The 26,652-nt window shown below is 37.5% G+C and overlaps 1 protein-coding gene across 4 annotated transcripts in view; it reads left to right on the top strand.

Moving 5' to 3' along the window:
* Positions 1-26,652, top strand: part of GPR63 (G protein-coupled receptor 63) — a 111,355-nt gene that overhangs the window by 23,400 nt on the left and 61,303 nt on the right. For 2 of the 4 annotated variants that reach the window (XM_077162439.1, XM_077162437.1), the window contains exon 1: positions 8,856-9,326. The exons of 1 other annotated variant lie outside the window; for it this stretch is intronic. The gene's annotated coding sequence lies outside the window, so the exon portion shown is untranslated. Of the gene's footprint in view, positions 1-8,855; positions 9,327-9,421; positions 9,497-26,652 lie in introns of those variants that run through there. One more of the 4 variants, XM_077162440.1, reaches the window with a different exon arrangement.

The following is a 26,652-nucleotide window of genomic DNA, read 5'->3' as shown; positions in this document are numbered from 1 at the left end:
CCTGCTTCCTCTATTGCAGGGTCTCAGAGGCTCTGCTCTTGCTGTAAATCTGCCTGGGACACCTTTCCCCTCTTCCTGACTCTCCTGTAGGGATTTTATTGTTAATTATTCCTCTGACACATTTGATCCCCCTTTCCTGCTCAATTTTTCTCCTTAGTGTTTATCGCTTTCTAACAGACCACATATTTTACTTAATTATTTCGTCTGTTGTCTGTTTCCCCCCAATAGAATGAAGCCCACTGAGGGCAGGAGTTTGGGCTGTTTTGTTCACTGCTGAATTTCCAACTTCTTCAACAGTGCATGGCACTGAATAAATGATTGGAGAATGGATTGGTCTAGAGGCATTGCTATGAGCTATTAAAAGAGATAATATGATAAGACAACTTTAAAAGATTAAACAATTATTATTCTCATATGTAAGTATTTCACATTATCCTTTGGATTAGAGAGCATTAGTCCAAAAAGAAAAGATACATATAATGTATCTAGAGAAAATAAGAACAACTTTCCATTTTTATCTTAAGCCCATCCTTTCCCGCATGTCGTCACTTTTAGTATTAATTCATTACAGAAATATAACCTTAACAAGGGTCTTGTGCCAAAAAAAGTAACTTCTCCCCATTCCTCTTTGCCTATCCTATGTTAAATGCTTATTCACTAAATTTAATGAAATGTAATTCTATCATATGTGCTCATTTGTGTTTGTATACATGTATGTCATAACAAATCTATTGTTAGAAAAAGTCACAAATATAAAGATGAAAACAGTACAGTACATTTCAATTTCACCTACTGTTTAAAAATAAACTTATGAAAATATGGGTTTAACTTTTATGATGTTTTAAATTGAACTGAAATAACTTTTATAAATCTCTGAATTATGGAAATTTTCAAACATACACGAAAGTTGAGTAACTTAATAAATACTATTTACCACTCTCATAACTTCAACATCTATCAAAATTATATTATCTTTGGATTAGATTTTTAAATATATGAAAAATTTTGTCTTTACCAAAATGAGTCCTGTTTTCTGTACTACGTGTAGTCTAAGATTCATTAGAGTGTAAGAAATGTCTTGATTTAACACTAATCTATCAGAGAATCAGTGAAAAATATTAACAACTGTAAGTGACCAGAGAGCAAAGGCCTCTTCTGGGCATGTCCTCTAGGGATGACGATAGGAGATCTCACATAGGATGGCTGAAAGCAGTAGCTGGAGGCAAAAACCTATTTGTGCCTTATTTGGACCTCTCTCAAATTCATCCCATTTAATAAAATAATATTATTAATGTTAGTAACTATTTGTGTTTTCTTTGTTCTATTTCCTTTACAACATTTCTTCATCCAGTTTTCATCAACCCTAAAAGCTGACCAGTTATTTCCATTTTACAGATGAGACAACTGAAATTCAGAATGGTTAAGTAACTTATCCAAGTTTGCACTGAAAGTTGAGAACAGAGCTAGGAGTTAAACCCAGCTCTGCCTAACTCTTAATCAGATTCTTTCCCAGTCCCATCCCTGCCCTCTCACGCCCATATGCTCTGCAAACCCTAGTCCTGAGTCTGCGATTCCTGAGGTTCTAGGCAAGACTCTTCACCCTCCTATAGCAGATGCTATCATTTCTCTGTCCATTCTTCTTGGCACTTAATATTGTCATGCATGTGGACTTCACTTCCAGCTATAAGCCTCTGTGTCTCTGCCTGAGGGCTTTCTCTGGCTTCTGCAGCCAGCTCTGCTTCAGCACATGATAGGACAAACATTTCAGGAAGTTAACACCCTCCCTGCCCCAGGAGCAACACTCAACCTCTAACTGATGGGGCTTAGTGGAGAAATACCCCAACTCCCTCATCCTCCGGGAGGATAACTCTGAGGTGCTTGCTCTGCCCTGGCTCCAGAGTCCTTCAGCAGCATTAAATTCCAGGTTCACCAAGTGGAAAATTGCTTGATTAGCAAACCCTTTACTGGCTTTCTTCCCTTCCTGTATCATTTTTCCAAGCTCCTAAATTAATTGCACTAAAATCATTGTCTCAGGATATTCTTCTAGGGGAACTAAGACTCTTCTTGTGCCTCAAAGTTCTAAACCATAGAAAGGGAAGGTATTGTATGGGATGACTTCTGAAAATCTACATTTCTATTATATGATAGCAGCTGTAATCCAGACATCAACTGGGACCTTCTTTTACTTGGGAGCCAGAAAAAATGATCTCAGCACTCACACTCCCAATTTGATGATCATGGAAGCCAAAGCTTTCTCAAGAGTTCTGAGAATTCTTGGAAAACTTATCCTCTCCTGGTCACTTCTACTTTCTGGACTTCTGCTTCTTTAGACAGATACTCTAGTCTGTATTATTTAAATCTAGATAGGGATCTCGACTTCTTTGATGTCTCTTAAAAAATAAAAATTAAAATAAACAAAAACAGCTTCCAAAATGCATTGGTGAGCTTAGTCAGAATTTAATGAATTTCTTGAGAGAAGATGGAGGAATAATTTGAGTTATAGTAACACAAGTAAGCACAAGTATAACAGCTCTTATCACAATTCTTATGATGTCCTTCAGGGATTCCACCACTGAGGAAATTACCTGATTTTTCCCCTGACCTAGTCTCAGGCTTTCTCCCTCTCTTTTTCTTCTCTTTCACTCTTCACTTCTATCCCCTGCTACTCTCCAGAATAGTACCACTGTTTTGTGCAAACCAGCTTCCACGTCCTGGAATATTTTGGTCATCATGTAAGCCTTAATGGTCATGTTTATGTCAACTGGCTCCAACAATATATTCTCCCAAAACAATGACACTTCTTTTAAGAAGAATTTGGGTAGTTGTTCAATTAATCATCCTCTCCCTCTCCCAACCTATGTTAGAAATAGTTTTTTCCTTTCTCTTCCTCTAGTGGGCACTGCTGTCATCTTTTTGACTTACTAAAATAGGAATCTTAGATGAGTTTTCACTTTTTTGGTTCCATATTTCTACCTAACGTGCAATCCTATTGCTTCATATATAAATATAAATGTGATATATAATGTATACATATATATATATATAGTTATTTTTCTTTCTTTCTCCATATGACTGTCTTTAGTTCTCTCTCTTTGCTGGTCCCTGCCTCACTGTGGCCATGTTTCATCTTTCTTAAAGTTGCAGATGGCTTCTCAGTGTTCTACAGATAATGTATGTGATGTCCTTCAGAGAAGTCATTCTCTATTGAGAAAAGCAGTATACAACAACTCCCTACAGCTTCCCTGGGCTGGCTATATTTCTATCAACTTGGCTATGTTTCTAATAACTGTTTCTAATAAAATGTCAATTGCATTCTTATTGTCTCCCAGTTATCAAATTCATGTTACCTGGGTTTGTGTGTCTGAGCCCACTAAGGGGCAGACACAAAGACAGGATGAGATGTGCAAGAAATTTATTGGTGGAAATGTCCATGAAAGATAAAGGTGAGGAAGGAATAGCTAGAGAAAACCTTCAGAGACGCAAGTCTCACACCTGTGGAAGGAGAGAGGGAAGGATGGGAAGGGTGATAGGTAAGAAGAGATTCAACTGCAGCACCATTCTACGAAGGTTTTTACCAGGCTAATGGGGAGTTCTCAAGCCAAAATCCTAACTCTGTAGAAAACGGCCAGCCTACTGCCCCCGCCATTCTCTGTCATTGGCGGGAAGCAGCCTGAGGGAAGTGTGGACTTGGTTCAGGGCAGTGGTGGTTCCTTAGGGTAGTAGGCTGGTGGTCATCCAGGCTCCGTACAGCAGGGCTGCTGAGTCATACATTGTAATGCTCACCACACTGGGCTTCCATATGATTCAGCACTTTCCTTTCAATTGGTATATTGATTTACTATTTTTTTCATTATCTATATAAATGATGTATTTATACATTCCTTTCATGATTCCCCAAAATCAAAGCATTTATTTAACTACCATGCTATCTTGCATCTCTCGTTAAGCTCCTGCAGAATTGGGCTAGCATTGTGTGAGCTGTGAGCCCTCTTTCTGTTTCTATAGTCATATATGAAATACCTTTATAGATTTTGCCATATTCTCAAAATATCCATACTTCAGTCACTTAATATTTTTTAAATTGACTCATTTTTTTAAAAAACTAGCCTAATCCTAACAAATAATATCTGTTATGAGGATGATGTGCCAGTCATATTTAATAATTCATAATAACTTAAATATACCTAAACATATACTTTAGTATTATATTTAATAGTATATCTAAACATATACTACAATAGGGACTATACAATAATAAATCCCTATGTACCCAGCCCTCAGCTTCAAAAATTATCAATATTTTTTCATTTATTCGTCTTTTTATTTTTTCCAGATTATAAAATTCATCAGTATGCACCTCTGATTTTTGTTTTATATATAGCCACCATGCCATTATAACATCTAATGAACTTAACAATAATTTATTTGTAGTATCTAATACTGAGCCCATATTCTGATTATTCTTAGTGTTCTTTTTACAAGTGGTTTGTTAAAAAAAAAACAAACCACAAAGTTCACACATTGTATTTCAATATTATGATTCTTAAATCTCCTTTATTCTTTTATAACTGCCCCATGTGTTTTATGCCATGATTTGGTGGAGAAACCAAGCCATTTGTTTTATTGAATGTTCTATTTTTCTGGATTTGACTGATTGCTCCCTTGGGTGTTTTTTAAACTTGATCATCTATATTTATAATCCATTTCTTATGTATTGTCCCCTGTATTTCCTGTTAGAATTTGATTAGATTCAGATTCAATGTCTTAGGCAAGAAGATTTCATGGAAGTTCTAGGCAATTCTGATTTTGTCATATTGTAAAGCACTATCTAATTGTAGGAGTGTTAGGTTTTAACTTGTTTTTTCCTATCTTATTTGCTCTCTCTCATTGGAGAGATTCAAAATTATGCTACCTTTATCTAAAATAGAATTTATCTAAAATTCTGGGTTTACATAGACAATATTAGCAGGCATAATACCAGTGGTTCTGAGTCTTTTTGACAATTTGTACATGAAGAATGAAGTGCCTGCTTCACACACAAAGGAATTTTGACTAGACAGGGAAAATAATGTATAAGCTATCATGAACACTTAAGAGAGATTACTGGACACAAAATTACAAAAAGCACATCACTAGTTATCATATTTAGAAATTTACACTATTAAAAGTCAGGGTGAAAGTAGCTGATATTCAATGAGTCATTTGCTAATTGTTTAACTTATGGATTTCCAAAGCCATTTGCTTCCAGTCCTTTTCCTCTCCAATAGGGAGTTTTTGGTGGTATTTTAGTGCATTTTAAGAGCTCCAGAAACTACTCTATGGCGATAACTGAAATAAATTGTACCTTTAGAAAGACACCTAAGAGATTATGACTCAGGATTCATGCTGTGTTCCTGAATGAGATAAACCATGAGCAGTCTGTATCAGCTGAAGATTTTCAGGGGCAATGCAGAGCAGAAAGTAGTTAGAATTCTGCTGACTACCTGGCATGCTATCTATTCCTTGCTAAAGAAATAAAAACATAAATCGTGAAGATCAGTGTGAACTCCAAGGAAAGAGAAAGTGCACTGTCATGCTCTCTGGGTGCTAGATGTGTTCTGCTATGGGTCTAACCACAGAGTCTCAACCATGACCTGCATGGCTGAATCACCTGGCAAGGTTTTAAAATCATTGACACCCAGACTCCATGCCAGAACAGAATCTGGGTCTCTAAGGGTGAGTCCCAGGCACTGGTATCTTAAAATACGCTGCAGCTGACTCTAACGTGCAGTCAGGGGTTCAAAACCTCCAGCCTAGTCAGCAAATAAGAGGTACCATTTATAGGTCTTACTGTGTACCAAGGACTATTCTAAAAACCTCTTGCACAAAATAATGCTTGGGGAGATGTTATTTTTTCAATGTCTTGCCACAATTTCACATGCAGTCTGTCTGGCTTCAGAACCTGTCCTCTAACCAGGGGTTTGTGAACTTTTTTAACCATGACCCAATGTAAGACATGGAATTTACATTTTAACTCAGAACACATAAGATAATGAAACACAAGTTCAACAAATAACACTTAACCTAATTAAGTTTGATGCACTTGTTATTTCTACTTTATTTAATTTTTAAAACCTGGTTATAAGCCAATAATTTGATTTCATGACCTGCAGTTTGAAACATTCTTCTAACCCATGACAGTACAGATTTCTTTGCTATTCCAACACTTGGCAAGATCCTTCCCCCAACTAGGCCTTTTCATTTGTCTTCTCACCTGGGAAGCCTCTTATTTTCTCCTGCATTTAAAAAGACCTTTGCATTTCTTCCTTGCTAAAATGTTTTCCCGAGACTACTCCAGTCTACAGTTCCTTGTTTTCCAATGCCTACAGTTAACACACAGAGCTCATCACACACTTTTTTTTTTAATCACTAAAGTATATATGATATATTGTGGTATCTACACTTGTTTTATATATCGGATGGTTATATCTCCTTGACTAAATTTAATCTCTTTGATGGCCATAACCATGTCTTTCTGCACTCTTCATAATATCTAGCAGAAAGCTAAGCACATTACAGAGGCTAAAAACAGCTCTGTGACTCTAGATAAGTCATTCTCTGAGCTTTCATTTCTTTATCTATAATATGAAGGGGTTGTCTAAGGTTATTTCCAGAGCTTCTTTCAGCTTTAGGAGTCTGTTTTTATGAAATCCAAGGGCTTGTATACAGTGCACAAATGTAGAAGAAAATATGAAACATTTATTAGCAACTACAGGCAAAGTTCTTGTGTGGGAAGAAAAAGATTGAAATTATTTGGCATTCTTGGTAGGCAAAATATATACGCCTACATGGTATCGCTGAAAATATAAAGAATTTAATAAAATTTAAAATTGAAGCTGGGCTCTGTGTCACTTGGATACTGAAATGTAATTGAGTAGCACCCTACTCAACCTGACTTCAAACTTGCAGGAGAGTTAGTTGGAACTGATTGGCTCAGATGCTTATAAATCCCAAGTGCAGAGTTGGCAAAAGGCAAGTTTAAAAAAAAAAAGCTTTTTTCCCCCTCCTGATGCTTAAATTGTGTCAAGTTTGGTTTCTCTCCATTTTCTTTGCACTGGTTTTATTTTCTATAAGCAGAGGCAAGATGGCCATTTGCAACTCCAGGCAATTTTCATTCCCCCAGCCCCATAACGCTCAAACTGCATGAACTGAATAGAAGTGGCTCCCCAAAGGAAAATTAAAGTATCACCAAAGGAGGAGGGTTGACTATTGACTAGGTAAAAACCACAGATGTCCATTGTAACTACCATCACCCCCAACAAACACATACACACATATCTACCACCAAAGAGACTCACTCTCCCTCGTCTCTTCTACCAGTAACCTCAGATTCAGAAGCTGATGGTTATGAGGTTTCAAGTATTTGGACAACCAAAGCCAGCCCCAGAAGCCACAGGTTTAGCAAACCACTTGCATACAAACAATATCTAAAACTTAATTGTATTAACTAAATTTTTTACTGCAATGTTAATTCTGCCTCTACAAGCCCCAAACACACATTCAAAATGTTAAGCCTTGTGTTATATAATCAGTGCAACTTGAGAGATGCCCATGGAAATTCCTTGTTACGTATATATTAATTCAACCTGAAAAGATGAATAATTACATTTCAGTATCCAAGTGACACAGAGCCCAACTTCAGTTTTAAATTTTAATAAGTTTTTTTATCTTTTCCGCGATACCTGACTGTACTGGGATATTTCATAAAACCAGGCTATCTCCATCTTGCTCACTTCCAATCTCCTCTCTTAATGCCTGGCCCCAGAAGGATCATCTCTTGCTTAAAAGAGCCCAAGGCTTACTTCTCTTATCTGGTAACCCAAGTTGTCCCAATCATCTGTATATTCTCTTCCTGCCATCTTCTTCCAGAAGAAGCTAACGTGTTAGCTTTGCAGCCGCAGGAGGCAGAAGGGGAAGAAGTGAGATGTTCAGGTCCAGACTCAGGGCACTGATGGCTGATACAAGTGGGTTAGACACTGGCCCTGCTGCTGAGCAGATGTAACCCTGAGGGAGGACCCATGCTTTGGCACCCAGGCCAGATCAAACCCAAATTGCCTGTCCACCCCCCACTTAAGCCAGAGAACTCTGTGCAGAGTACAAATAGTACAACACTACGCCGAGTACCCCTCGTACGAAGCAGCAAGGGGTGGCACTATGAGGTATAAAAACAGGCACCTGGACAGTAGCAGGCCCACACCCCCAGTTACTGTGGTGGGCTGGGAATGACAGCTGCTAATGCTGGGTAGCTCTGGCTCTGCACATCCCCACCGGTGGCTGTGGGCTCAGCAATGACAATAAAAATTCGGTGACAGCCAAAAAAAAAAAAATCAATATGAGGTTCTTTTTTTTCCTTGTCACTGGAAAGCAGCATCTCTCAATTATCCTTGGGAGCTTAAGGTGTTGTCTTCTGAAGGGTCTCCATGAGTCCAGTTTGGGGAGTTTTACACAGAAAAGTAACTCCAATTTTTGTTGATGAGTCATTAGTCCACGAAAGCCCGTTGAAGGGTACCTGGCAAAGGACCACTGGAAGAAGCGCTCTCTGGCAAGTGTCCCATTAGGGACAACTTCAGAGGTCAGTCTAGAAGCCTCCACAAGACAATTCAGTCGTCAGCGCTTCTAGGTGAAACCGTCACTACCGTGGGCTGGATAAAGGAAGAACAAAACGCAAGCAGCCTCTGGATTCGCAGTGTCACCGGGCAGTCACCAGCCGCGCGCGCAGGCTTGGCGGGAGGCTAAGCCCCTAGCAGGGATGCAGGCGCTGGGAGAAGGGGCGAGGATCCGCGCTCCAACGTGGGGCACGAGGCGAGCGGCGGGAGGCGCCCCAAGTCCGGACTCCTAGCAGTTGCCCTACTGTCCGCGCCTCTGCCCCGGTGGAGGCCGGAAAAGGGCCAGCGCATCAGCCTCCCGGGATCTCTCCGACTCTACTTGCTCCCTCCCTCTTTACCTGTCTCCTCTTCCTCTCTCCCTTCACCCCCTTCACCCCTGGCCCTAAAAATGGGCCGGCGCCTTTAAGAGGGAGCTTCGGTTGCCCCGGGGGCGGAACCCCTCGGCAGATAGGGAGGCGGCGGCTGGTCGGCGATGCTCCGCACTTTCTGCTCTGGCTCCCGCCACCACCGCCTTCGCTGCCACCACCTCCTCTTCCTCCTCCTCTTCTCCTCTGCTTCCGAAGCGTTGTTTTCTGCAGGGGAGGAGAGAAGTGCTATGTCAGGAAAGTTCCGAGAGGCATTGCATGGGGCCATGCTCCCTGGACTCTCCCGCAGGCGCCCGCGCGTCCCCCTTTGTATGAGGTGAGACTTGGGGGTCCTCGGGCTCCCCCGGGGGGCAGGGAGCCGCCCGCGTGGTGCGCGCGGAGCGTCTGGAAGGGTTTGCGGTTTGGCGGAGCGTGCGGCCGAGAATCAGGCTGGTTCCACCGAAGTTGTGCGGGAGAAGCTTGGGTTTTCCGGGAAGCTCTTGCAGAGTAAGAGCGGCCGGACTAAGGTTCTTCCGGCAGCCGGCGCCACCCGGCGGAGCCGGGCCGGGTCTCGGCACCGCGGCGCCCCCGTTGCGCCCCGACGCCCCTGCCCGCATCCCCGGCCCGCCCAGCAGTTAGGCCTTCTAGGAATCCGGTCGGCTGCTCCTGGGCACCGAGTTCGGGCCTTCTCTCGTCGAGAAGCTGAGTACCGGGACTGATAGGAAAGGGATGGAGTCCCCTTGAACTTTTACACTGTGGTCCCCTCACTCTTCGGGGGGAGAGATTCACAACATTTGCCCCAGAGGGAAGGCCCCTTGCGGGCTCCGCCACTTCTAAGAGGTGGCCTCTTCCATGTGGTTGAGCTTCAGGCGCTGTGTGTCTTTGAGCCTTCATCAGATTTCAGCGGCCCCGCACCTTTTTTGCATACAGTCTTTATTATTATAGTTTTTTTTTTTCCAGGAAAAAATTCCTAGAGGCTGAGGCTGCCTAAAAAAAAAAAAAAAAGATTCCCATATCTTTGTGCTCCCTCCCCCAATTCCAACCTCACGGCTGGCCCAAATTTTTAAAGTGAGCATTTAGTCGCTGATGGAAGAAATATTTATACTCAGTCTCGACACTTAGGAAATTCAAGTAGGATGCAGTTTTTCTGTGAGAATGGATGAGGCTTTAACTATGTACTTTTAAAGGATTTTCTCTTGTTTGTTTGATTCATTTGCTGGTGAATTTGGCTTACCTTATGTCTTAGATTAAGAAGATTGCAATTAATTTTAGGAGTAGTATTTCTAAGAATCATCAATAAAACCTGACGTTTATTGTATAATGACATTACTTCGAACAGTTTTACTCTTGGATGGGATGTGCAATACATGTAATTATCTGATGAACCCTAATATATAAATACATTTATTAACCAAATGGGTGGGTTTTCTTTGTGCTTGTATCCTGTGGGTGATGGAAAACCCATTTTCTCACACTCCCGGTCTCTGCCACACCTGTCTATTCTTCTGCTCCACTTACATTGTGCACACCTGATGTCAGCTACGAATCAAAGGCGCTGAGGAAGAGTCACTATATTTTGGGAGGTGTTGAATTGGCGAATTTTAGTGACATGATCGATTACATAATCCAGTTCATTTTGAACAGTAAAAATAGAATGTGGGGTTTATTTAAAGAGAACTGTCATGAAGTATTTAAAGTAACATCTCAGGTATAGGCTTTATATATAATTTTGCATTGTGAAGAATATGCAAAATGGATGGGGAATATTGTAGGAAATACCTTCTTTGCAGGGAAATTTTGAAGAAAATGATTCCAGATAACAATTAATATTGTAATGTTTTGTTTGGGGTATAGATTTTCATCTGTGAGAACAATTTTATAGCTCTGCTGTCAAATATGTAAGAACTGAAACTTTCAAAAAAGAACTCTACATCTCAAGCATTTTCTGAAAATTTGCAGCAAACTAAATATTCTAGGAGAAAAATTGCTTAGGAAAGTCATGTTCTTAAAACTTCAACTACAGTTATCTTACCTTAAGTTCGCTGCACTCTAGGCAAGAAGGTACTGCATTAAATAGGAATTTGGAATTCTGAGGTGGATGTGACTTAGTTGCTGGAATTATATTGATTACTGTGAGTACCTTGAGATTTTGCTTATGGTTTATTTCATTTGGGATGATTGTTTTGTGAATGATTCTTTTAAAAACTATTTTAAAATATAAGTATATATGTGCATGTATATGTACATACTTGTGTATGTGTATGTGCATGCACATGTGTAACAGATAACTGTTTAGGAACTTGACCGTGCATGTGCACTAAGAACAGCAGGGGGCGGGCCACTGTGGCTCAGCAGGCGGAGTTCTCACCTGCCATGTGGGAGACCTGGGTTCGATTCCCAGTGCCTGCCCATGCGGGAAAAAAAAAAAAAAAAAGCAGCAGGTCTAAGAGATCAGAAGCTAAAAATACGTCCTGTTAGAGTTTGTCATCTATCTCATCAGCATTTTAGTCAGCATTAGTTAATTTTAAAACTATTGTGCTTTTCCAACACATTCTTGTTCTCTCAAAAGTTTTGGAAAAGGGAGCCCTATATGCCGGTAATCCTAACCACAGATTTATCTATTAAGGTGGACTGAATTATCCCAACAGTGGATGATTGAACCAGGCATTTCTTTAGCTTCAGTAATTTATGTTCAGCCAAGGAATCCCTAGGTAAAATTTAGCTTGTCATTATAGTGTTATCTTCTTCTAATACTTTAAAAATTACCTTCAGGGCATTCTCCATGGTTCTGGGACCTAGAGAACAGACCTCAAAGGTTTGGAGAGCAAGCCTTAGGGGGAAGTTCTGGGACTCCATTATGTGAAAAAAATGTCATAAATATTTTATTTGAGAGAGCCCCATTAGTGCTTGGGGAAATAATACCTAAGATTCAAAGTTCTAGTCACTACAAGCGTAATTATCTTGTCCATTCTTTAGACTACTTCTTATCACATTCCACAGTCAATGCTGTAGATTCAGCATTTGTAGGAAAATTTGAAATGAAATGAAGTACTCTTTTAAGAGTATTTAATTTGCTAGATATTTACCAGAATATTTGTTGCAAATATCCTTTACTTTGTTACAGGTACATTTTTTTTTTCCTTTTTCTGCAACTCTGAAAAGTATGTATATAGGGTGAGTTCTTAGTATTTACTTGAAAACAAATTACGTTTCACAGAGTTTATTTTGTTTCTCTTCAACTTTTAAAACAATAATACTTGAAATGTTTTGACTATAAGTACCAGATCACACATTTTCGGTGTTGATGAGATCTTGGCTTGTTTCATGGTAATTTTCTGTTTAAGGTCCAGTGTGCCCCTAATTTGAACTGATGATCTTCAAAATAGGTACCGTTGTAGCCACAAAACATGGAGTACCTTCCAAATAATTTGTAGTATGAGCTGCCCAACATGCTTTAGTTGGCTTGAGGCAGTGTGCCATGCCTGTAAAAAATGGTTTCTAAAGCAAGCTACGTTTCACTTTTTTGAGTGTAACATGTAGGACAAAATGCCTTTTAGCAACATGCCAGTCAATATGGAAGGGACTGGTAAAAGTAATTTCTGTCCACTTCAGTCTGTATGTCCGAAGATTTAGAAAACTCAAGCATGAAACCCTAGATTAAGATATTAGAAAGCTCCTTCATGCTCATTAAAAATTTAATTAAGAATTACAAAGGTTGGGTTTTAACGTAGCTTTTGGGTATTGGGCAAAAGAACATTTGCATATTGGCAGATAGGAGAGTAATCTAGTGGTCATCTATGGAAAATAATAGTAACACAATTATTATCAGTATTCCTGCCAAGTGATCATGCTAAAGAAACTATTTCCTTCCACATTCAACTTAGTTCACAAAACCTGCAGATGACACCCCAGCCAGATAACATGCCAATCACTTGGCATGTATGTTAATTGCTTCTCAGGTAATTTGTATCCAAAACACTTATGTGTCATTTTAGTCATAAGCTTTACATATCTCTCCAGGAGCTTTGACCAAGCTTTACATATCTCTCCGGGAGCTTTGACCAAAGCTTCTTAGTTTAACTTCTTTCTCTCAATTGGCTTGACTCAGTCATATCATTAAAAAATTTGAAAAAAATGTTTCAGACAGATTCTTTTTTGGGGATGCTTCTACGGATCTGCCTTGTGGAAGTTGTGTGCAGAAGAGACATGACTCTCTATTCTGGCCTTTTCCTTCCAAAGGGAGGCATCTTTACCTTTTCCTGTTTTTGTTCTCTTTTTTAGACAAAAACAAATGCATAGATAATTTTAGAGAAAGAATATTTGCAGGTATTTAAAGATGTTTAAAGCTTGGATCAGAATAAGAGTTTTAACTGAAAATTACCCAAGAACCAATAAAGATAAATGCCAGGTGATTGGTACAGTATCTGGCTAGGAGTATATATATATATATTTATTTTATTTTTAAATCTTAAGTTGGGCATGGGAGGATATAGCTCCAGAGGGAATTGGGTGGGAAAGACTGTTCTGGCCATAGCAGTCGTTGCTTTCTAGAGAGAAAAATGCATAAGTATGTACTTCTAATAAAATCCATTCTTTTAATAATTAAAAAAAAATAATAATAATTTTATCTTGTTTCTGTCATTTCTTCCAGTCTAAATATGCGGCCATCTTTCTGCCCCATTTTGATTAACGCACAAATCTTCATGCCTTCCAAAGATTACTGCAGTCTAGCAATAACAGAAAAATCTGTTCTTAACTTTCACCTCATTCCCACTCATTACATCTAACTTTTGGTATTTTGAGTACTTTAATTATGCATTATGAGTTTTGAATTTAAGGTTCTTCCATTTTCCATAATAGACCTTGGGTAGATTTGCTCCACTTAAAGGTATAATGATGTCAGGAATTTCTTAATTTTGTTTCTCTATTTCATGTATCGTTAAATTGTAGTTTTAATTCTTGTTCTTTATATATACGCTGTTTGTTGGCTACTGTATAGCAGTATATATCATATAGCTCAGTCTCTGTGTACGTCTATGGTTATTCCCTTTATGTAAATCTCTAGGAGTAGAATTGTTGGGCAGGGATCAAGGGCTTTGATTTTTTTCCATAAACAAGACATTTTATTATTCCTAATGTAAAACCTATGGACCTAATTATTTTGTGCAGTCTTCCTTTTTTATTTTGTGCAGTTTTTTGCTGATGTTAAATGAATGACTCAAGTCAGAATTTGAACCCAGGCCTGCTTGAATAGGCTTTCTCTAAAGGAAATATCCCTAGATATTTACAAACACCTGTAAAATCCTGCCTAAACCTTGAACCAACCATTAGTGCTCAGCCATAGATACAGATGGAGTTTCCAGCTGAACAGAGACAGCAGCCGATAGTGTGCCCTGAGAACGCTCTCCCTTTTTCAGTTGCATAGCACTACTATATTGCCGTCTAACCTTCTGAGCACCTTTATAAATGCATGCATAATTGCTGTGTGGTAGAATGAATATTGTTCCTTGTGTATTCACCTCAAAAATTTAAAAATATTCTGTCTTCTGAACTTTGCTGCTGACTCTTGGACTCTTCATATTTGGGAAAAATCATTTGAAAGATTTGAATTTATAAGGTTTAGCTCTGTTCACACATACATTTGTTTCTTTATGTCTATGTTTATCTTTCTACTTTTCTGTCAATAATACAAAACTTCACCTAAGCCAGAAATTATCTTTGAAACTGGAGGTATCACTCTAGATACCACAAAAACATGGTCACTTCTAGAAATAAAACTGGATATCAGTGGACAAGAACCAGGAAAAAGACCTATGTGAAAACTTAGGGACTAGTGGTTAAATGTAGAGAGAAAAATCTTTTTTTTTTTTTACCTAAAAAATTTTTTCCCTTTTATTTTTATAGCTGAACGTTTCTTCAACTATCATGACCCTAATGAATGCACATTTATATTTTCACATTCATTTTTCAGTTTTAGAATTTGGTGCTGGCTGTAAAAGGAGGAGGGGCATATATTCAAAAGCAGACTTAAACTTATTTTGGGTGGCTAGTTATCCTTTTTTCAAATGTTGTCCTCTTAGCTCTCGGTTTCCTCTCTTCAGTCAGATTTAGGCAGTCTGCTCCTTTAGTACCTGATGTTTACTTCTGTTTTAGCACTTCAGAATGGATTTTTTTTGCTTAGATGAGTGTTATTTCTCTCTTTCTTTAACATCTCTAAACCAGCAACCCTGTCTTTTAATTGCTGCATAGAATGTGGTTGGCATGAATAGAACAGGTAAATTTTTTCATGAGGCCTTGTGGATGTTCACTTTTTTTTTTACTCAGGAAAATTCAGAATATGCTTTTGAAACTGATTTTACTGCATTTTTTTTTCCAAAAATGTTTATTGTGAAGTACACTGTAGATATAAAATTACATCAGATATATTTATAAGTTAAAAAAAGTGAATACCCAGGGCATGCCACCAAGGTTAAGTAATAAAACACATCAGTACCTTAGAATCCCTCAGTCTACTTCTCCCCTATTTAGGGGGAGCCTCTGCTGTATCCCCAATGCAGCCTATTCATTGGTTTTGGTTATTTTTAGACTTTATATAATTGCAGTTATACTGTATACCAAGTCTTTGATTTGCTTACTGTTACGTTTGTGAGATTCATCAATGTTATGTATAGCTGTAGTTTGTTTTCATTGTTGTTTAGTATTTTGTTGTATGAATGCCACAATTTACCTCTTCTACTATTAATGGGCTTTAACTTATCTGTTTCATCTCTGCCACATCTGTGATGTGTCTACTTTTTACTCCTGATGCTGCTAAGTTGTGCCTTCTTTCTCTTTTTTTTATCTTCTTCAGTCTTGCCAGATATGTCAGCTTTCATAATCTTTTTAAAGAACTAGCTTTTAGCTTTTCTGACAACTCTATTGTATATTTCTTTTCTAATTCATTCATTCATTTTTTTTCTAATTTTCTTTTCTATGTTCTTTTCTTCTTTCAGGTTCTTAGGTTTATTCTGCCATTCAGCTAATTTCTTAAGTTGGGTGCTTAGCTTATTGGTTGTGAGTATGCTTTGTTAGTGGACTGTAAATTTCCCTCTAATCACCACTTTAGGTGGTTGTCAGAATTTTTCATGTAACTAATTTTGTTCACTCATTTTCTGTGATTTTATTGATCCATGAGTTATAGAAAACTGTTTATAATTTCCAAATATGTTTTCGATTTTTTGGCTGTTTCTGATTTCTAGCCTATTATCTGATCAGAGCATGTGGTCTATATCATACCAGTCCTTTGATGCTTGTTGAGGTTAACTTTATAACTAGGGCAGTATCTTGTTTAATAAATATTCTATGCACAACTTGAAAATAATGGGTATTCTCCAGTTTCTGGGTGCAGTTTTCCGTGTGTTTCCAAACAATGAAAAATTTGATTGTGCTGTTTAAATCTTCATTATCTTTATTGAAGTTTTTGTCTGCTTTATCATTCAGTTACTGAGAAATTATGATGGTGGATTCACTAATTTCATCTAGTGGATCATTCATCTTTTTTCTTTACGTATTTTGAGATTTGTTATTATACATATTTAAGTATATATTTTTTAATAACCTTCTGGCAAACTAAACCTTTTAACAAATGTAATGACCTTCTGTATCTTCAGTAGTGCTCTTTGACTGTCTTTTTTTTCTCTGATAGTAATGAAACAATATAAGGTCATTTATGAGTTATGACCTGCTTGCTATATATTTCTCTACTCTTTGACTTTCATAATGGACCTATATCTTTATGTTTTAAGAAGTATCTCTTGTAAATTGTATATAACTAGTTTTTTTTAACTTTTTTTATTAATTAAAAAAATTAACAAACAAAACATTAAGATATATTCCATTCTACATATACAATCAGTAATTCTTAATATCATCACATAGTTGCATATTCATCATTTCATAGAACATTTACATCGATTTAGAAAAAGAAATAAAAAGACAACAGAAAAAGAAATACAACGATAACAGAGAAAAAAAAAGATTATACATACCATACCCCTTACCTCTCGCTTTCATTCACCACTAGCATTTCAAACTAAATTTATTTTAACATTTGTTCCCCCTATTATTTATTTTTATTCCATGTGTTCTACTCTTCTGTTGATATAGTAGCTAAAAGGAGCATCAGACACAAGATTTTCACATTCATAGAGTCTCATTGTGAAAGCTGTATCATTGTTCAATCATCATCAAGAAACATGGCTACTGGAACACAGCTCTACATTTTCAGGCAGTTCCCTTCAGCCTCTCTGCTACATCTTGAACAACAAGGTGATATCTACTTAATGCATAAGAATAACCTCCAGGATAACCTCTCAACTCTGTTTGGAATCTCTCAGCCATTCACACTTAGTCTCATTTCACTCTTCCCCCTCTGGTCGAGAAGGTTCTCTCAATCCATTGATGTTAATTCTCAGCTCATTCTAGGGTTTTTCTCAGTCCCTTGATGCTGAGTCTCAGCTCATTCCAGTATCTCTGTCCCACGTTGCCAGGAAGGTGCACATCCCTGGGAGTCATGTCCCATGCAGAGAGGGGTAGGGTGGTGAGACTGCTCGTCATGTTGACTGGAGAGAGAGGCCACATCTGAGCAACAAAAGAGGCTCTCTTGGGGGTGACTCTTAGGCCTAAATTTTAAGTAGACTTGACCTATCCTTTGTGGGGTTAAGTTTCATATGAACAACCCCCAAGACTGGGGGCTCAGCCTATAGCTTTGGTTGTCCACACTGCTTGTGAGAATATCAAGAATTCAACTTGGGGAAGTTGAATTTCTCCGCACTCTCACCATTCCCCGAAGGGGGCTTGCAAATACTTTTCCAGTCACTGATCAAATCACTCTGGGATTCATCGGGGCATCACTCTGGACAAACCAAGAAAATCTCATGTCCTACCTGAGATTCCAAGTACTTATGACATTCAATCAAACTATCTACATGAGTTATATTAGGAAATGCTCTAGTCAAAATATAAATTTTGTAACAAACATTTTTTGCTTTAGTCTCACACATAAGGTGACATTTTAAAGTATTAATTATCATCTATTTTCAGCACCCTGCAATAATGACATTCCTTTGTTCTTCCTCATGCAAAAACATTTTTAAAATTTTTACATTGTACATTTCACTATTATACACTCTAGGCATTACTAGATTATACCATCTCGATCTTTACCATCTATCTTTCTTTCTGATTTCATTTATGTCCCCAGCCCTCCTCCCTCTATCATTCTCACATGCAGCTTCATTCAGTGTTTTAACATAATTGTATTACAGTTAGGTAATATTGTGCTGTCCATTTCTGAGCTTTTATATTCAGTCCTGTTGCACAATCTGTATCCCTTCAGCTCCAGTTATCCAGTATCTCACCCTATTTCTATCTCCTGATGGTCTCTGTTACCAAGGAAATATTCCAAGTTTATTTGCTAATGTCAGTTCATATCAGTGAGACCATACAGTATTTGTCCTTTTGTTTCTGGCTAATCACACTCAGCATAATGTCCTTAAGGTCCATTCATGTTGTTACATACTTCATAACTTTATTCTGTCTTACAGCTGCATAATATTCCATCTTATGTAAATGTCACAGTTTGTTTAGTCAACTGTCTGTTGATGGACATTTTGGCTGTTTCTATCTCTTGGTAATTGTTAATAATGCTGCTATAAACATTGGTGTGTAAATGTCCATTTGTGTCCTTGGCCTCGTGTCCTTTGAGTAGAGACAGCATATAGATGGGTCCTGTTTTTTAATCCATTCTGCCAGACTATGTCTTTTGATTGCAGAGTTTAATACATTAACATTCAGTGTTATTATTGCATGGGTAGTACTTTCTTCTACTATTTTGCCTTCTGGGTTTTATATGTCATATCTAATTTTCCTTCTTTTTACCTTTACTCATAGTCTTCCTTTCTACACTCTTCTCCACACCTCTCTCTTTTGTCTTCGTATCTGTCTCTAGTGTTCCCTTTAGTATTTCTTGCAGAGCTGGTTTCTTGGTCACAAATTCTCTCTGATTTTTTGTCTGAAAATGTTTTAATTTCTCCCTCATTTTTTAAGGACAATTTTGCTGGATATAGAATTCTTGGTTGGCAGTTTTTCTCTTTTAATAATTTAACTATATTATCCCACTGTCTTCTCGCCTCCATGGTTTCTTCTGAGAGATCTGCGCATAGTCTTATTGGGCTTCCCTTGTATGTGATGAATTGCTTTTCTCTTGCTGCTTTCAAGATCCTCTCTTTCTCTTTGACCTCTGACATTCTGATTATTAAATGTCTTGGAGTATGTCTATTTGGATCTATTCTCTTTGGGGTACACTGCACTTCTTGGGTCTGTAATTTTAAGTCTTTCATAAGAGTTGGGAAATTTTCAGTGATGATTTCCTCCATTAGTTTTTCTCCTCCTTTTCCCTTCTCTTCTCTTTCTAGGACACCCATAACACATATATTCGTGTGCTTCATATTGTCTTTCAATTCCCTGAGTAATTGAAAGGTAAAATACCTTTCAATATACTTTCAATATACTTTCAAGTAAAATATCCTGCTCATATTTTTCCATTTTTCCTCTATAGTTTCTGTTTCTTGTTGGATTTCAGATGTTCCATCCTCCAGTTTAGAAATCCTATGTTCTGTCTCTTGAAATCTACCGTTGTAGGTTTCCATTGTTTTTTTCATCTCTTCTACTGTGTCTTTCATTCCCATAAGTTCTGTGATTTGTTTTTTAGACTTTCAGTTTCTTCTTTTTGTTCTTTCCTTGCCTTCTTTATATCCTCCCTCAATTCATTGATTTGGTTTGATGAGGTTTTCTATGTCTGTTCGTGCATTCTGAATTAATTGTTTCAGCTCCTGTATGTCATTTGAATTGTTGGTTTGTTCCTTTGACTGGGCCATATCTTCAATTTTCCTGGTGTGATTTGTTATTTTTTGCTGGCGTCTAGGCATTTAATTACCTTAATTAGTTTATTCTGGAGATTGCTTTCACTTCTTTTATCTAGGGTTTTCTTGCTGGATGAATTTGTTTTCTGTCTGTTCTTTGACATTCCATTCAGCTTTATCTGGTCCTTTAGCTTAAGTTTTGTTTAACAGAGGAGAATTTTTCAGTTCTTGTTTTCTTGTTTCTTGCCCTGCTTGTGTGGTGCCTTTCCCCCGGCCCACCACACTTAGGAGGGTCTACTTAGATATTATATACCCCAGCCAGATTTTCCCAGACCAAACTGGCCTCCTATCAGGAGGAAAGAGTCACCTGCCTCAGTTTTCCCTGAGGGTGAGACCCAGCAGGTTGAAAGACTTTCCTGTGAAGTCTCAGGACTCTGTTTTTCTTACCCTGCCCTGTGTGTGGCGCTTGTCTGACTTTAGGTCCCACCAGCATAAGATGATGCGGCACCTTTAACTTTGGCAGACTCTCCCTGCTGGGGGCGTGGTGGAGACAGAGGAGAGGTTGTATGCTGGTTTTAATGGCTTCAAATTACCAAGCCCTGGGGTCTGAATTCCTTGATGGAGGGATTCCACCTGAGTTGGGCTTCACCCCTCCCCTGGGGAAGGCACAGGCTCCAGACAAGCCCCCAAAAGAGCTCACTTCTGCCTATGCCTGGGGCAGTTGCAGCCTGAAAAGTCCTGCCGCTATATCCAGAGGCCGTCAAGCCTTTGTAGATACACAGCCACAAAAACCTCTGTTTCCTTCTTTTTTTTTTTTCCCCTTTTTCCGTCAGTCCTACCCCATTGGTGCCGGGGCAAAATGAACAACCTCTGCTTTGATCAGGTTCACCTAAGCTGGGGGCCTATTTTTAGTAGTTAGAATTTGTTAATTAGTTCCACAATTGGCGTTTGATTGTGCCCAGTCCCTGCTGCTGGTAAAGTCCTTTCCTTTCCCCTCTGGGAAGCGGCCTGTGGGGGACGGGCGCTGGCCTCCGCAGCTTTGGGAACTCACAGTTTTGGGGGGTGCTCGCAGCCGGTCCAGCTGGTCCAGACTGGGGTACGCTGTGCGTCTTGTCACTGACGTGGCCCCAGGAGCTGTTCTGTACTGTTTCTTGTTATTTATTAGTTGTTCTGGAGGACAAACTAAAACGTGCACGTTGGTAAGCCTAGGTCTTTGCTTTTAACTAGAACATTTAGTCTGTTCATATTTAGAATGAATACTAAAATATCTGGATTTATTTATTATCATATTATGCATATCTAGTCTGTTTTTTTCTTTCTTTCCATCTTTCTTGCTTGTCTTCTTTTAGATAGATAGATTGATTTTCCCCTTTTAAAACATTTCTTATTTAGTTTATTCATTTTGGTGCAGGTGAAGGTTATAAACTCTATATCTATTTTTTTTAGTGGTTATTCAGATTTGACCTACATAGTCAGCTTAATCTGGTCTAAAGTTAATCAGTATCTTTGCCCTCCTCAAAAAAATATGAAATTCTGCGAACTTCTAAAAAACTCTTATACCTCCCCTTCCAACTTATATGCCACTGCTGTTCAGTATTTTTAGTTGTAGCCTGTTTTTCCCACTCTGAAGTTAGAAATTACTTATTGTGTTATATGGTGTTTGTAATATTTAACTACATATTTATCAATATTTTTTTTCACCATTCCTTCTTGTGTATCAAACCTATCCAGGGTAATTTTTCTTCTGCTTTAACTTTATCCTTTGCTTTTCCTTTTTGAGATAGAGAAAGTATGTGTATATGTATGAATGCATGTGAGTCAGCGTGGGAGAGAGAGGTATTCGATTTTTGTTTGTTTTGTGTGTCAGTCCTTTTAGTTCATCTTCTTTCTTGAAGGGAACAGTTCCTGAACATTTCATTCTAGTTTCACAGTTATTTTCTTTTATTACATCCATTGTCTTTTGAAATTTATTGTTGCCATTGAGAATTCAGCAGTCAAAGCTAAATTTGTTTTCCTTTCTGGGGGATCTGTTTTCTCCCCTTTGGTTCTTTCTAAGATCTAAGAATTTTATGATCACATTTTGGAATTCCGATTGTATGTTCATTAGACATTCAACATATTTTCTCCTTAGTCTCATCGCTTTTATTTCTTATTGCCCATTGTTTCTCTTGATTGCATTCTGGAAAATTTCTTCTGTTCTAACATCTATTCTCCGTTATTGACTTTTTAGCTATGTCTAATGTACCACTTTATTGAATTACTTTTTTTTTTTTGTATGTTGTATGTTGTATGGGTCACATTTCATTCTTTTTCCATGTAAGTACCCTGTTATTGAAGCACCATTTGTTGAATTTTTTTGTTTCCTTGTTTGTTTGGGATGTGCATGGGCTGAGAATCGAACCCAAGTCTCCTACATGACAGGCAAGAATTCTTCCACTGAACTATCCTCACACCTCCTTGACTTACTTTTTAATGTCAGTTGTAGTACTTTTCATTTCTAGACATTTATTTGCTTCTTCATCACATTTGCTTGTCTCCCACTCATAATTTCCATCAACTTATTTTATTAAATATATTGAACAATAATGTTATTTGTCTAATAATTTCAATACCTGAAGCATTTTTGTATGTATTTTTCCTTTTTCTCCTTGCTCTTAATCACTTTTGTTGCTTAGATAATTTTGAGGTTTTGTGATATTTTGCTTTGAGCTGCTCACTTTCCTTCGAACTCATAACAATACTTTTTTCTGGGTTAAAAGTGGTTCCTCAAGAGGGGAGTAGTTTGAGTGCTCTACTGATCTGGGTACATTTTAAATCAGATTTCTGCTTGAGTTTGTTTTTTCAGTCTCAGGCCTAGCTGGGATTACAAGTCCTTTTTTTGATTTTTAACTTTTTTTTATTGTATAGTATAACATATATACAAAGCAAAGAAATAAAAAAGCAATAGTTTTCAAAGCACTCTTCAAGAAGTAGTTACAGGACAGATCCCAGAGTTTGTCATGGGCTACCATACGATCTCATATTTTTCCTTCTAGCTGCTCCAGAATATAAGAGGCTAAGGGCTTAAATACTTTTTTATCATCACAATTGACTTTTTTCCTTTTTTTTTTTTTGTGAAAAATAACATGTACAAAAAAGCTGTAAATGTCAAAGCACAGCACTACCATTAGTTGTAGACATGGATTACAGTTTCACAATTTTAGGTTTTTAATTCTAGCTGCTCTAAAATACTGGAGACTGAAAGAGATATCAGTTTAATGATTCAGCATTCATATTCATTTGTTACATCCTATCTAAGTCCTTTGGAGTTCGGATTACAAGTCCTTTGGAGAGATTGTTTTTTTCTTAAGCATACAAATTTAATACAGAATTGTAAAATTACGAACATTATGAAATACATTAAACCAAATATCTAACTTTGAAATATGTGCCCAGAGAAGAACAATTTAAGAGCATAATCTGTGAGTGTAGAATTCAGAAAAACAAGGACTTTGAAGACAGAGTAAATTAAAATTCAAGTTCCACAACTAACCAGCTGGGTAACTTTAGGGAAGTTACTTATCCTCTGTGAGCCTTACTTCAGAGGTCTATGAAATAGAACCAACCACCGAGAAATACCGCAGAGTATTAAATAAGACTTTGTGTACACAGTGTCTATTACAGTGCCTGGTACAGAGCAGATATTCAACTAAGTTCTTCTTTGATTCAAAGATTACTAACTCACTAAATGACTGCTCCATACCACCTAATCTCTCTGCAGATCTTTCTATAGATCACAAATATCCTCTGGGAAGATTTTTTTCCCCCATCCATATAGTATCAGGATCAATAAGCAATTGACCTTGATACTGCAATTTTTATTGCTATCCATTTCTTCCTGGTAGAGTTTATTTCTTGTACCTTTAACATAGTAAATGGGGTCCTATAATGTTCCTGGTTGCTGTTAGGGTCTTTTGACAAATGTTAAAATTTTATGATCCCAATTCAAATGATTTAAATTTTATTATACTAAATAAACTTTTTGTTCCTGAGACTGTAGACATGTAGAAAATAGGATATCTTTGTTATTTAGATTAATGAGTAAACCTTAACTAATCACTGGAAGGTATTTGCTTTTTGTTTTTACATGAGCAGAATCGAACCCAGGTCCTCTGGCATAGCAAGCGAGAACTCTGCCACTGAGCCACTGTGGCCCCCAAGGTATTTGCTTTTGAAAAGAAAAAGCGTACATTAATATATTAAGAAATAATACAGGATGCTTATTTTTCTTTTTTCTTTTTAATACCAGTTTTATAATTTGTCATTTTTCCTTGCTGATAAATTTGAAATTTCTGTATAGGGTATCAGCATCAGCACTTTGTCTTCCAAAGCCCCAAACTTTATATGTTTGCAGTCCTTAAATATTTGGTTTTGTATTTTGTTCTTTAGGGAGTTAGTACAGGTATCTTATTTAAGTTGTTGGGTTTCATCTTCAAGCTTGAAATACATTGCCAGTCTCATTTAACTGGCTATTTCATCAGATTTCTGGACTTTGCTTTTAAAGTGGCTTTGGTAGGTAAAGCTTAAAAGTCACTCATGGTCTGTATTTGTACTCTCAAAAGTAAGTAAAGATGGCAAACTGCAGGGTTCTTCTGTAGTTCACTTTGAAAAGGAATAATTATTTCATGCTTACTTAAAATGGTTACATCTTGGTAAATGTCTTTTTCTGTTTTTATTTGAGCAGTTATAGCTTTTTAGTAAAATGATGCGGGAAGTACAGAGTTCCTGACCAACACATGCAGTTTTCCCTAATATTAACATTTTAAAGAAACATTTAATTTTTCTCTTTTGCTATTATAATATCCTCAATTTTTTCTTTCAATCCTATGTGATATGACAAGGCAGGCAAGCCTTGACTGTTATGAACAATTACAATTGAGTTTACAACGTCAGCATTTATATTTCTCATGACTCGATTACTGTAAATTAGCAATAAAAACTTCAATACAGTGGTAAAAGGAAGCTAAATGCAAAAAAAAAGACTAGCATAATTAGTTTGATTACATTTGGGTTATTATTTCATTCTTAGAGTGATAATTATACATGCCATAAAATGAAACTTTTGCTTTTTTTCTGTGCTTTTTTTGTTTTGAAATAATTTTTCCTTTGCCTTCTGAGTTTCAAAGTCTACTTGTTCTGCTGATTTGTCCTCTCTTGTGTGAAGAAGTACCAGAATAGAAATGATTTCTCAAGCTTGCAGTCTAGAATCTCACTTTTACGAGGGCTTTATTCTTAGCGAGATTCTACGATGGAGGAAAGGTTGTTCTAGTAATTTTTTTTTTAGTGAGGAGAAAGGGGGCATATACCAAAAGCTACATTGCTGCACACTTTGGACCCTTATAGAAGGGGACTTTTCTTTTTCATGTAATATGTACTTTAAGCTTGTAGTGGTCATTTCACTGAATGCTGTCTCCCCTGGAAACGATGTTAAATTTTACTTGTGCTGGTTAATTCCAGCATAATAAATATTCCACATTAAGAAGCATTTACCACTTATACACTGTGACCAAGTAGGATTTAACCCTGGTATGCAAGATTAGTTCAACATGAGAACATCAGTTAATGTAATACATCATTAACAGAATGAAGGAAAACCCCACGTGATCATTGATGCAGAAAAGGCATTTGACAAAACACAGCACCCTTTCCTGATAAAAATACTGAGAACATTTAGAAATAGAAAGAAACTTCCTCAACGTGATAAAGCGCATGTATTTAAAGCCCCCAGCTAACACCCTACTTAATGGTGAAAGATTGAAAGCTTTCCCTTTGAAAACAGGAAAAAGGCAAGGATGCCCATTGTTACCATTGTTATTCAGCGTTGTCCTGGAAGTTTTTGTTGGAGCAATTAGGCAAGAAAAAGAAATAAAAGGCATCCGAATTAGAAAGGAAGAAGTACAACTTTCCCTATTTGCAGATGATATGATCCTATATACAGAATAGCCTGTAAAATCCACAACAGAGCTCTCGGAGCTAATAAATAAATTCAGCAAAGTAGCAGGGTATAAGATAAACACCCCAAATCAGTAATATTTCTGTACACAGGAATGAACAATCTGAAGAAGAAATCAAGAAAAAAAATCCCACTCAAAATAGCAGCTAAAAGAATCAAATATCTTGGAATAAATCTAACCAAGGATATAAAAGACTTGTACACAGAACACTACAAAACTAAAAGTTAAAGAACTAAATAAATGGTAAGATATTCTGTGTTCATGAATTGGAAGATACCACTAAGATGTTAATACTACTCAAAGCAATTTATATATTCAATGCAATCCCAATCAAAGTTCCAACAGCTTTGTTTTCAGAAATGGAAAAGACAATCATCAAATTCATATGGAAGGGTAAATGGCCCTGTGCTAGTTTGAAACTGTTGTGTACCACAGAAAAGCCATGTTTTCTGATTCGGTATTGCTGGGAGGGATCTTTTGATTAAGTTGTTTCCATGGAGATGTGACCTACCCAATAGTGGGTGGGATGTTTTGATTAAGTGGTTTCCATGGAGATGTATTTCTGTCCATTCAAGATGGGTCACTTACTGGAGTCCTTTAAGAGGGAACCATTTTGGCAAAAGCTTCAGAGCTCACACAGCCAGAGAACTTTGGAGATGAAGAAAGAAAACACCCCTGGGGAAGCCTTTTGAAATGAGAGGCCAAGGAGAGAAAGTTAGCAGATGTCACTATGTGCCTTCTCAGCTGACAGAGGTGTTCTGGACCTATC

This window comes from Tamandua tetradactyla, chromosome 5, assembly GCF_023851605.1.
Source record: "Tamandua tetradactyla isolate mTamTet1 chromosome 5, mTamTet1.pri, whole genome shotgun sequence".
NCBI lineage: Eukaryota > Metazoa > Chordata > Mammalia > Pilosa > Myrmecophagidae > Tamandua > Tamandua tetradactyla.
The sequence above is the reverse complement of the archived record's forward strand: the minus strand, read 5'-3'. Positions and strand labels throughout refer to the sequence as shown.